The sequence below is a fragment of the Linepithema humile genome, chromosome 2 (assembly GCF_040581485.1).
Source record: "Linepithema humile isolate Giens D197 chromosome 2, Lhum_UNIL_v1.0, whole genome shotgun sequence".
Classification (NCBI taxonomy): Eukaryota; Metazoa; Arthropoda; class Insecta; order Hymenoptera; family Formicidae; genus Linepithema; species Linepithema humile.
In genome coordinates this window covers 13,503,973-13,518,146 of record NC_090129.1, presented here as the reverse complement: position 1 = coordinate 13,518,146, position 14,174 = coordinate 13,503,973, and the positions used below count along the sequence as shown (strand labels likewise).

General features: G+C 35.4%; 1 protein-coding gene and 1 pseudogene across 2 annotated transcripts in view; one reads left to right on the top strand and one right to left on the bottom strand.

Annotated features, from left to right (window-relative positions):
* Positions 1-14,174, top strand: part of LOC105668191 (protein Wnt-11b-1-like) — a 161,421-nt gene that overhangs the window by 139,471 nt on the left and 7,776 nt on the right. The window lies entirely within an intron of this gene.
* LOC136998020 (uncharacterized) lies at positions 1,657-5,682 on the bottom strand (annotated as a pseudogene).

Genomic DNA, 14,174 nt, shown 5'->3' with positions numbered 1-14,174 from the left:
GGGCCCTGTTCACCTCGGACGGACACTTCTGCTGCGTATGCCCCCGTGCAAGGCAACGGAAGCATCGGCGGGCCTGCTTTTTAGCAGGTCCACCCGTACGGAAGTCTACCCAATGGTGATGACTTCAGCTCCCGCCACCTTGACTGCCGCCGGGCGCAGCGGGCCTAGTCGGATCTCCGGTTTGGAGCATCCGCCAATACTGGCAATTGGTTGACGGATCTCCTCCCCGGAGACCGACTCCTCGACCCTCGTCAGACGGAGGTCGAGTTTCTTGGAGGGCCGGGTGACCTTCACCCTTTTAAACCCTTCAAGGGCCATCTGCATCGCGGAAGTCAGGCGACTTGCCTCGACCTGCGCGTTCTGCCCTCCGGGAATCTCCAACAGGAGAACCCCGTTCCGCGCCTTCATCCCGGCGAAATTGCCGAGTTTCTCCAGCCGGACCTTCTGTCTCGCGACAGTCATGGCCTCGGCCAGATTCTCTCGGCCGGTCAACAAGACCGCCGCCGTGTGCGGGAGGCGCTTCCGGCCCTCCCTCACCGCTTGTTTCCCTTTTGGCATCGCCCTTTTAGGAGCTGCCCTGACGGGGACCGGCCGAGCTGGGGCAGAGGGGGGACTAGGCCCTCCACCGCCCCTACCAGCCTTCTTTCTGCGCCGAACCACAGTGACCCATGACGCGGGTTTCACTGCCCCCGGCGTATTCATCGCCTCAGGAGGAGGGGGGGCGGCAGAGCCGACGGAAACCCCCGACGGAGACGGGAGAACATCCCCCACCCCCTGAGGCACCGCGACCTCAGTCGCTCCCCCCTTTTCCTCCCTCCCCTTCCCTTACCCTGGATTGCCCCCCCCCTAGTGAAAAGTTCTCGAGGGCGGGAGGGGGCAGGGGCTGCTAGAGGAGGAGGAGGCATCGCTGTCCTATCTTCCAGCCCCTTCAGGCGTTCACCAAAACCCCTTAGGGTCTCGGCGATACCCTCTAGGCTAGCCGCTATAAGCGGGTCGCCCGACGGGGAGCGGGGGGATCTGTCCCCGCTCACCTCCATGGCGGTATCCTCTGCCGGACCAGGGCTAGGGGGGAAACCATCAATCACCGGCGAGGTTGGTCTTTCGCCGGCCCGCAGGTTGGCCAACTCCCCCTGCATTTTGCGGATCCGACGCTAGAAGGGGCCGTTCTCCGTCCTTACGGATTCCCCTTCCCTCTCCAGCGTCTAGACCCGCTCCCTCCAGAATCCGAAGTCCCCGCCCTCCGAAGCTTGCCCGGCCAACGTCCGGACGGCCTCCCTGAGGACGTAAACCCCGTATTTGAGCTTGCCGCTCAGCTCTCCCTTCAGGCCAGCGGTCCTTTGGCGGACCTCTTCGATGGAGAAGAGCATCCGGTCAATACTGATCAGCATCTCTTCCGAGGTGCCCCTCTCCATCTGCTCTATGGCCTCATCCGCTCTCCTCTTCTGTGGACCCGTAAAGGCTGGCGGAACGATCTCTGGGAGGGGAATTTCCCCCCCTCCCCAGAGTTGCCGGCTCCTGACGGAGCAGCGCCCTCCGACGCACTGCCCGCCGTAGAAATCCCCGCTGTTGCTCTCTCTCCGTCGGAGTCGGACTCCGACAAGAGTATCGGGGGGGGGGGGCTAAATGGGCCCGACCCATCCTTCCGGGGCCTGCTACGACCCTTCCAGAGCAGCCGCCTCCGGTCTCCTGCGTCCCTCTAGAGAGGGCGCGACGGGCCTTAACCAGCCCCCGGGGGGGGGGGGGGGGGCTGCGAGTCCCCCTAGCTAGGGTTCCCCCGCCTCCACCTCCCAATAAATCATCTGGAGGGATACCCTCCACCATGGGAGAGGTTCCTCCTCCCTCTGCCCCTCTCTCCTCCTCCTCCGAGATACCACCGATATTGGTTTTCGCCACGAGGCTCGGAGTAAATTTCGTAGTTAGCCCTTCGTCGAATAACGACGCGGCGGAAGCAGGGACAATACCCCCATCCGCGCCGGCAGCTGGGCATCCGAGACCCTGCTGCGGTAAGTTTTCCTCTTTATCTGTCATACAGATTTCATCAGTTGTAACTTGTTGACGGAGTTGTCTTCTCCGGTGTTTTATCGTGATTTTCCTTCCACTATAACTTTTTCTATCAGTTTAATATCTGACTCCCAACACAGGGAATTTAGATAAACTAATTGTTCAAAAATTGGGTAGATAAATATCCGAATAAATAAAAATTGTTTATTATTAAAAAACGTACTGTATATACTATGTACATACATAAAATGTACCTCATGTACATGCCACGAATGTGGCACATCCTCGGAATATATCCTATGTACATACTGCGAACGTGCACTGCACATTCTCGGAATATACCCCACGTATATAATGTACTCGTATATACCATGTATATACCACGAATGTACACTGCATATCTTTGGAATATACCTATGTATGTACTATGAACATCCTATATACATACATGCAGGGCTGGGCAAAATGTATTTCAAATTGTATTTCAAATACAATAAAATATTTAAAATACAAAATGTACAATGCTAACACAATCTTGATATTTAAATTATAAAATACAAAATACTTTTAATTTTTAATTTTTGATTTAAAATACAAAAATTTTGTATTTTAAATAAAAAAATTAAAGATATTTTGCAATAAATACTAAAATTGGTAGTATTTTGTATAAATAATTACGATACAAATACAAAATATTGTATTTCAAATGTGTTTGCCCAGCCCTGCATACATATGGTAATTATTTCACATACATAAGATATGCGCTTTATATACTTTTCACATTCTCTGTATATACATGGAATATACAATATCCATATATGTACATATATACGTAGGACGTACATAGAATGTCTAATGTTTATTGGGATTTAACTTTTTAACAAGATCAAAGCTGTTTTTTATACAGGGTGTCCAGTAATTGCTGAATCACCTCTCAGGTGCAGGTAGAGCGGGTTAAACCGAGTAGAAGAGTCCTCTACTGTTTTGCGATTTTCACAATAATTAATAAGAAATTAATTAAAGAAGATCGGCTAATTTGCGCGAGTCTAAGCGTGCGGCGAGAAGAGAGAGCTCACTGTTACGTGGTCGCTAGGACGCAAGGATCTAGCGTTACGCACCGCTCGTATGTTGCCGTTGTCATTTGTAGAGCGCTCCTCCCAACGCTTCATCGCGTGCTTAGTAATCAAATAACAGTGGGCTGTACCGCCACGGGTCTCTTCTTGCTGCGCGCTTAAGCTCGCGCGAATTGGCAGATATTTTTAAATTAATTCCTCATTAATTATTGTGATGGCATTAATCACAAAATGGTAGAGGACTTTTCTACTCGGTTTAACCCGCTCTACTTACACCCGAGAGGTGATTCAGCAATTACCGGACACCCTGTATAACTGTTTAAATTAGATAAGTTTTTATGTATAATTTTATGTAAAAAACAGCTTGCTTTTTGATTTTTTATCCTTTGACTCGGTTTTTGTTTTTGTTAATTTTCTCTATTACGATGTTAACACGAGCTCAATAATTGTATTTTAGATGGTTTTCAAGACATCATGAATTGTCTATTATTACAACAAACTTCAAAGAATTTAGTAGTTACCATGCAGGGAATGGAAAGTTACTTTTTAAAAGTAGTTAGTTACCGTTACTCGTTACTGAGTTAAAAAAGTAACTAGTTACCGTTACAAGTTACCAAATAAAAAAAGTAACTAGTTACTGTTACCGTTACTTAACAAGTAACGATTCGTTACTTTTTTCGTTACTTTTTATTATGCTAAAACAAGATAAGAAATTAATAAATTTACTGAATAAATAAATTAACAAAATAAATAAATTTGTTCTTAAAATGTAATTACAAGGATTATTTGGATTAGGATATAGGATAATCTAAATCACAAAATAATGTTAATTTTATCGAAATTTTTTATTTACTTTTAATAAAAGTTGATGTTCCATTAGATTATCATTTAAATGACCTCGAAACGGTGACAATACTGTATTTCCGATGCTGAACAATCTTTCGACCGAAGCACTGCTTGGCAGTGCCGTATTAAACTTAATGAATAATTTTTTTATTTTAGGAAAATTTTCCAATAAATTAATATCGGAATTTTTTGATTTTAAAAATCGTTACAGTTTTTCTTCTGACTCCGGAGTTGATTGTTGATGAAAATTTAAAAAATCGTCGTGATCGTCGTCAGGTGAATTTGGAGAATTGTCACTTGAGCGAATGCCCAACAAATCTTCTAAATAGTTTTCGGCTACTTTCTTTTCTTCTCCACTTAACCAGTTTGTTTTAAATTTAGGATGTAAGCAGCTTGCAATTATTAATTCTTCTTTTTCAAATACTGTGGAAAATCTAAAATTTAAAATAACTTATATAGATAAAGATACTAAAAATTACATACTAACGATTTTTATATATTAATTATATAATATTCTTATATATTATTATATTATTATATTTTTTATTTATTATATTATTATGTAAATTTATTGTTTTTATATATATTTTTATTATTTTTGTTTCTCATATGCAACGTAAATACTGTACATATTTTTTTAGTCTTTATTTTAAAGAATTTAATAAATGGATTGACAAATTTGATTTACCTTCTATTTAAACCTTGCTGAAGAGATGTAATTAATGGCTGGCAATCCGTCAACTTATTTGTAATATTTTCTAATTTTTTTTGTAAAGTTTTTAAAACAGGTAACATATATCCCATATACATCCCCACGTTGCTTTGTAAAATGTCTAATGCCTTTGCCAAAGGTTCCATTACCTAAAAATCAAGAAAATATGAAGAAATGCAATTTCAATTTTATTAAATTATATATGTGCATGTAACTTACCTGACAATACTCGTCTAAAAATTTTATTTCGTTATTTGTCAATCTCGGTAAGTTACAATAATCCAAAGATTAATTTATTTTCTCTGAGACGTCTTTCAACAGAGTGACTAATTGATATACGGAATCAAAAGTTGAATTCCATCTATTATAATAAATAACACATTTTTGATATAAAATATTAAGATATTTATTAAAATACAATAATAGTTGGTTATTGCTCTTCCTTAATTAAATTAAAAATCGTTTTAATATATATAGCCAATAGAGCAAGAGCTGGATCGATTTGCTCAAAAATTCCTTTTATTTATAAAATTCTACAGACGTTTCGGCCAAGGTACGTGGCCATCTTCAGTGTAATACAAATTTTAAAACTTAGTACATGATTAGCGAAGCTTTGGTACTATTTTTGACTAAGGAAACGCATCCTCTGATAAACGTGTAGTACAATGTGGTTAGTAAAGTTATATACGTGTGAAGCCACGGACCGTCTAACTTGCAAAATTAGAAAAAATAAACCAGATTGAAAGCAATTATAAAAAATTAGATAAAACAAAGATATGAAACCATAAAAAAAATTAAAAATAAAAATAAAATAATTTTGAATATCAATACCTTAACGGTTCGTCACTACTATGTAAAAGCAATTAAAACTGTGACATGTGTCCACGGATGTGAGTGGGACTCGACTGGTAAGGATGTAGGATGGAAAGGCAAGAGGGGATAGGTAAACGAAAACTACAGGGTGGGGAATTTTTTGAGTATTGGAAGATATGTATCCGGTAATGATTCTGTGTCCTCCTGTTTGTTCAGTCCTGTATTCTGTCTTTTTATATGTAGCATTTTGGAAGTTAATCTTTTACTGTAACAAGGTTCTCTGTCTAATATATCAATTTCGTCCCATTTGAAGTCATGATTAAAATCCATTCTGTGGCACGAAATTACTGAGGGGGAGCCTGATTTTTTATTAATATCCGTTCTGTGTTCTTTTATTCTAGTCCGTAATTGTCTTTTTGTCTGTCCTACGTACGTAGCGTCACAGTCTCGGCAAGAAATCTTATACACAATATCACATTGGTTCATCCTATCTAGAGAGTCTTTACCAGTTTTTATAAATTTGTTCAGTTTATTGTCACACGAAAAGACCAACATACTGTCGTTATTTTTTGAGATTTGAATAAATTGTTCCGATAAATTTTTTACATATGGTATCGTAAAAATCTTTCTTTTGTTATTATTATTCGTATTTGCGTTGTTATTGTCTTTTTTGTTAAAATTTTTGTGTATATAAAATTTTATTCTATTTTTAATAGTTAAAAAAATAAAATCTAAAGGATAACTGTTGTTTAATAAGATAGTTATTATGTCTTCTAAATTCTTTTGTTGAAATTGTGGATGGGATAACATTAGTACCCTATCAACCATGCCAATAATAACGCCTTTTTTGTGTGTTAAAGGGTGGTGTGAATGGAAGTTTAAATATTTTCCCGAGTATGTAGATTTATGGAAAATGTCAAAGATAATGTTTGAGTTGTCATTAATAATTAAAACGTTGAGAAAATTAATCTGATTTTTATTACTAACTTCCAGTGTGAATTGTAATCTTGGATGTATCGAATTGAAAATGGAAAAAGTTTTATTTATAAGGTCGTTAGGGACTGCAATGAGGATGTCGTCAACATATCTGTAATAAAAATACGGAGTGCACGGTAAACGTTCTATGGCTAAACATTCTAAGTCTTGCAGAATAATATCCGCTATGATGGGGGATAATGGAGAGCCCATTGGTGTACCAAAAACTTGTTTGTACATTTTTTTATTGAAATTAAAAAACGTGGAATTTAGAATGAGAGAGATACCCATAACCAGTTCATTGAGTGATATGGAAGTATGCCCCTCTATCTGACCCCACCGTTTTTTTATGCTATCGGCCGTATTTTCAATCGGTACATTGGTGAACAAAGAAACAACATCTAGTGAAGCAATGCAAGTATCAGGATTGATATGTTTTCCATTGAGTTTTTTGACTAAGCTAAAACTGTTTTTTATATAACTGTTTGGTTTTTTTAAACTATTGTACAATAATTCATGTATGTATTTAGCTAAATTGTAAGTAGGGCTGTTAATAGAAGAAACTATTAGTCTCAGTGGAAAATCAGTTTTGTGTATCTTTGGTAGACCATAAGCTCTCGGTAAAATCCCGTCAGTTTTTAATAAATAAAAATATGTGTGCTTATCGATATAGCCCCTTCCCTTCCATCTTAAAAGTAGAGTCCGCACGTTTTCGGTTAATTTTCTGGTTGGGTCCCTCTCAACTATGTGATAAGTATCTGTGTCTGAAAGAATATCTTCCATTTTTTTAATATAATCCTTTTTGTTTAAAGCAACCGTGACGTTTCCCTTATCAGCTCTTGTGAAAATAACATCAGGATTATCATTTATGAATTTCTTTGTTATTTTGAGCCAAGACCCAATCAGAAAATCGATGTTATTACCCGAGATCACAAAATTATCGATAATCGACGTAGCCTTATTCCTTACAGAACACTGAGTTTCTTGAGTACCTGAGTACCTGAGTACCTTGGCCGAAACGTCTGTAGAATTTTATAAATAAAAGGAATTTTTGAGCAAATCGATCCAGCTCTTGCTCTATTGGCTATATATATTAAGATATTTATATAATATATATATATATATATATATATATATATATATATATATAAGATATATATAAGATATATATATAATATTATTTATTTATTTATTATTTATTATTATTATTTATTTATTATATATATTTATTATTAAAATAAATAACAGATAAATAAAAAATAGTAAAAAAAAATTTTTACCTAGTAACAACGGGGGTTTTTAAATAAACGCCACAAATTTCTTTTATTTTATCTGCCACTTGAGTGGACTGATTTTGTTTATTCCACAAGTTAAATAATTTTGCAAATGTTACCCTGTACTTTTTTTTATATGAAGCATCACTATTCAAAGCTTTTTCAGAATCTTTGGCTGCAATAAGGTTAAGCGTGTGACTAACGCATCTTTGGTGTGGCGGAAGAGTAATAAAATCTTCTGCGTCTAAATCTTTTATTTCATCCGTGATTAATAATTTACTTAAATTATGAAATTCCACGTTAGTTTCCTCTTCATCTTCTTCTTTTTCAAATTCTCTAACAAAAAAAAATTGTTAAAACTTTAAATTTAAATAGATTAAAGGCCATTGCTGGATGTACGTGCAATTTTTAATGGATCTCTACAGAGAAATGATTTTTTTTTTTAATAACTAAGTTATTAAATTTTAATTTTTGTATACCGATCTTATTTCGAAATTCTTATAGTATACGATTAATTAAATTAAAAGTACATTTTATCTCAATCTGAGAATGATAAATGTACAAGGAATATTAATTAGGATAGAAAGGATTGAGAAAAATAATCTGAGCCGAAAGTGGCTGAATCGATATTGATACATATTGATTTTAAATCACGCGAGACAATTCATGCGTTCACAGTTGTTTATCTCCTAAAAGCCTACGAGAAAAATAATCATGGATCGTCAGTGTTTGAGTAGTTTAGTGGTAGAACATTTTGACCGGAAATCGAAAAGGCTCGGGTTCGAATCCCGATTCAGCCACTTTCGGCTCAGATTATTTTGACTATCCAAGGATAAACCAAAGGCATCATCTTATGTCCCCCTTTGAAGTCATAAAACTTTTGTACGAAATATTTTTTTCTAAAATTCCATAATTTCCAGATATTTGACTGTTTAAAATAAAATGGGACACCCTGTAATACACATAATTAATGCTTATATTACAAAACACTTACCTGTTTTTATTCTATTATTTCTTAAAGTTAAATTGCTACTATTCTCTAGTAAGTTTCTCAACATAAAAAGATTTAATCGACGTTTATTATAGTTTTTAATAATTATTATTAAATGCCTTAACATTATGAAACTCAAAAAAACTACGAAAAACTTTATTATAGTGTTTTGAAAAGTTCTCGAGGTCAGCTACAAAAATATGCAATAAAAAAAATAGAGGTTTTCATTAAAAAAATTTCAAAGTGATTTTTACATAATCTTAACAACGCTATCCAAGGTCGCTCTAACATTGCTATGTAATGTGTCCCTTAAAACCCTACAACTTTCATATAAAACATTTTTTTCGAAAATGCTTTATTTTCAAGATAATCTACTGATGACTTTGTCACTCTGTTCTATATACACCCTGTGTATATAGAATAAAATAGACACATACAATGACCTATAGTTAAAGGTCAACTGTGATGGAAAATTATTTACTTCATAGTACTATATACCATAGAGAATTTCGCAAGCAAAGTTCTTCGCGAGCCGAGATCAGACTAGAGAGATTAAACCATTGGTCTACGCGAACTGAAATAAAACCTGACATCAAGCAGAATCGCATATCTGCGGTCTAAACTTGGTGACAGCTGTCAAATAAAAGTGGGAGGCACAAACACTGGTGCAAGTGTATGTCGATAAAGCGTCTGTGAAGTATCAATAGCTGATAGATCAGAAAAATTGTCTTATAGCGAGAACAATAGCTGTGCAAGGACAATAGAAAATGACACGAAAAGGATTAGAATACAAAGAGATATTAGCATTGTTTTTCAATCCATAATGAGATCGGAAAATACTTGTTTATTTAACATTAAATTATTATTATAATAAACTTGTAACAAATAACATAAACATTAGAATTCGGATTTTAGTTTGAACAGATATACTAAACAAAAATATATGTAACTAAAAATTTAATGTAAAACAGCTTTAATTTATCAAAATCATTAACAATTTGGTTGCAAAGTTTAATAATAATTGAAATAGAATTCGTGTTAATGACAAGCTAATAAAGCAGGAGCCGGATAGAGTTGCTCAAAAGTTCATTTTATTAAAAATTATTAAACGTTTCGGTCAAAGGGATGTGGCCATCTTCAGTGTAGCATTAACATAAATATTGTGGTAGTAAGTAGAGAAGCGTTGAAAAGATATTTAAGATAGAAACGCTCTTGAACAATGGTTATGATTTAGGTAAAAATTTAGGTTGTTTGTAATAATTTTTAATAAAATGAACTTTTGAGCAACTCTTACCGGCTCCTGCTCTATTAGCTTGTTGTTAACATGATTATTATTTTAATAAGGAAGAGCAATATCTTAATATTAATTGTATTCTTGAAATAGAATTGTATTCATAGATTGTAGTTTTTAAAACACAGAACAGATTCTTGTTGCATAAAGATAGAGTTCTAATCGTTCCCAGTTTAAAATCGATATCTATTGATCCGAGAGTAGTATTTGCATCCTTACCACGCGCTCGTTGATATACATATATAGACGTCATCACCTGGACGTACCTGATAATGATCCTGGATGTTAGGAACTATCAGCTTACAGCTTACATGCCATCTGACAAGGGAACGTTCACAAGTGTCCCCTCCCGATTTGATTCTTCTTGAAATATGTTGTAAAACATACAATTTGAAGAGACACGTATTTTTTTATAGCGGCCCTAACTCAAATTTAAGGGGTGAAACACCCTTTTGAAAAAAAACGGGTTTTTTCTTTGTGTGTAACTATCGCCAAAACCGTAAGAGATACAAAAAAATGTTTTAAATAGAAATTGTATGGCTTGTAATAGGCTTTATAACTGTGTAGTTGGATTTTCAAAAAATGTAATTTTTTTAATTTACCCCTACCCCTTGTTATTATTTTTTTGAATTTCAAAATTTTTGTAATGACAAAAATTGTAGTATTTTTTACGCTGAATTCAACCATATATGATTTTATTATGTCCCGAAATCGCATCTTTCAAAAATGAATCATCAGTATCACACTATATGCGTCGCGCTGCATGATGCATTGCTTATACCGCACTTGTGTTGCGCAATAGTCATTAAATAAATATAAAAATAACATGTTATCACATATTCGAGGAAGAAAAGTTAACTAAAATTGTTGCTAAAGCATCACTTCCACATTACACCTTTATAGATAATCGCTGCATTTCGTGCACAGCGCGTTATCATATACAAGTTTGCTATCAGCGCATATTACACTTTGAAGTTTTGCTTGTAGTGACCACGGGAAAATAATTTATGAAACGAAAACAGTGAATGAATCAATCTATTCAACATATATCTACCCTAACTCTACCTTCTTGGCCCGACTTGACTGACAATGAAATGAAATATAAAATTTAGTACAGTTTACTCTTTTTCAATAATTTTTATATACTGCGATTCTACATACTATTACATTCCACTAAATTACTACAATACTTTTAAACTATAAGGTATATAAAATGTATATTATAAGTATAATTATAATATATATGTATGGGGCATTCTTTCTCAACTTTACACCTATGCTGCCCATTTTTTATTTGATCTAAAAATTTTTGAAAAAATCTTAAAATTTACAGAAAAATGTAAACTTTCCAATGGCGCGTGGCAAAATTATCAAATTTAATTGGATCATACTTAAAATTTCAGAAAACTAAAAAAAAATAAAAACGGTAATTATTCAAGTGTAGCGATTATTCATTCGACGTTTTTCTCTTCCAATTAACACTTTCGAGTACTCTGTTTATCTGTGCACTGTCACATGAGTCTAAACTAAAATGGCGGATCCAATATGGCCGCCAAAAATTTTAAAAATTTAAGAAATTAACTGATTTTTATAAAACTTGGTATCAAGGGGTTTTTTGGATTACTGTATACAAGTTTAAAATTATCTTTCAAAAATACAAAATGGCGGATCCAATATGGCCACCAAAACATTTTGAAAATTTTTAGAAATTAACGAATTTTTATAATACTTGGTATCAGGGACTTTTTCGGGTTGCTAATAACGAATCTGAAATCGCATTTCGAAAATTCAAAATGGCGGATCTAACATGGCAACTAAGAATTTGAAAAATTTTTAAAAGTAAGGGATTTTATAAAATTTGAACAGAGAGTTTTACGGCCAACTAAATACAAATCTTAAGTCGGATTTCGAAAACTGAAAATGTCAGATTTAATATAAAGACCAAAAATATTGAAAATTTAGGAAATTGACAGATTTTTATTAAACTTGATACTAGAGATACCTCTGATTCTGATGTCGCCTGAGCTCTTACCCCCTACTTTTTGAAATCTTGATATGAAAAAGTCGAACTATTACCAGCATTGGAATATCTCTTAATCACCATTTCTTTGTTGATTGGGACGAAACAGTGATTTCTCAGAATCTCTGGAACTGGTGGAGCTACATCAAATCGTTTTTTCAAAAATCTTTTTGTCTTTTGGTGCTCTTTGTCATTATATGGGAGTATACTAATACTTTTAGAATTTTTTTGAGCCCAGTCAACAAGTTTCTCGAATGAAAGAATGGCATCGTTCGGTTTACTAAGGAGGCTAGCTCGCATAGCTTCCCTTTTGAACACAGCACCTACACCGTCTGAAGCACCTTTACCATGTGCAGTGGCATGATAGTTCCATTCCGCTGCAACACCAAAATCCTCTTCGTGATGCATTAGATTCATCATCTGATATTTATTTTTAAAATGCTGTTTTGCCCCATCGCTAAAGTAGATTACTCTTCTTAGCTCAGGAATTATTATTTTCAATTCAGGAATCAGCATCTTTTGTACAGCAGCTGTGTCATGAAGTGTACTATTCGACAAAAAATAAAACTTTTGTGTTCAAGTTCTAACTCTTTTTTATAGTAACACACGACAGGAAAGATAGTACATTGTGAATTATTAAAATGGAACGCCTGCGATGCATCTTGCACAACATACTTGTAATTCTCAGAAAAATCTAATACTGCAAGAACTTCACCTTTTTTTAAATTCTCTTTTCTTTCCTGATAGAATCGAGATTGTTCTTTTGCAATGAAAGAATGAGGTTTTAGAATGATAAATTTGTCACAAAATTCATCGACAAATTCCGACGACGGAAGAATTTGCGTCTGAAGAGTTGATCTGTCAGTTGTTGTCCAGATACTGAACTGTATGTGGTGAATACCTTTCTCATCTAAGAGTTCTTTCAAATGTTTTTTTAGTTCAATAATACCAGGACATTTACTGCATTCACCAATATAACAATTTTCATCAGGATTTTTGCACACGATTTGGCGTAAGCAATCTTTATAATCATGTAAAATCACATTGGAATCTTTAGTAAAATTATTTAAATTGACAGAGTCAATCATCAATTTGCAATTTTGATGTATCGTACAGACACAGACCGAATGTGTACCATTCGCACCAGCAAGTATACAATGTTTTGGTCGGAGTTGGACAAATTTACTAAAACTAACATGACAGTCAGGATGGCATTTACTATAAATAACATAAAGACCTCTTAAGTCTGAAAGGAGAAGACGTTTCTGAATCAAATCTCTGCCCTCGTCATTTTTTACTGAAACCATATCTTTCATACCTGGCATGATTCTGCTATTTTCGTCACTATTGTAAAAATCTTTAATTCGTGTAACAGTACTTTTCGGCAATGGTTTACCATTCTTAGCAGTTGTTTCTGCTAAAACGCCCTTAGATGCTTTCAATTCTCTAGCTTTTTTTGCAAAATACCTAGAACACTTGAATTCCCGAGAAATTTGACTTAGACTCCATGCATCTGGTACTACAGTCAAAATCGTCAATCTCAAAGGATCATTAATTTCAAGAGTGGAAAATTTTTCTTTCAATCCACTCAACATATCTTCCAACTCAATCTCTCTTTGTGATTTTATGTTGCATTCAATTCCATTGAAAGATAATGAAGATGCACCGAAAGATACAGAAATATTCTGTTTAGTATCATGAGTACAATTATCAAACGTTTTATCAAGACTCGATGAGACGTGCCTATCTTCATTCATGCGAGGATATTTCATTTTCCTACATGCTGCACAAATTTTAGCATTATCTGGAAATTTTGGGAATAATCGTTTGATAACACTCAAAATGCGTCGAAGATCTTTCCCTCTGTGACCTTCCACATTGTAGGGATTGCAACATCTATGACCGTGTATACTAGACATATTCAAAATCAAATTCTAAGATTCACGATCAAAAATAGTACAGATAATAGAATTTTCTGTAGTATTGTTCTGAGAGCAGTCCTAAAAGAACGGTTAAAAGTAGCTCTGAAAAGAACTGTCCGAAGAAAACCTCAGAGAAACGTTCAAAGCACAAAAAAGCCCAGAACATGGGAGTCGGATATACAAATCCAAATATTAAAGCGTTTAGAAATTTACGGAATCACAATGAAACGTTTTTTAATGTTAAAATGTTGTAATG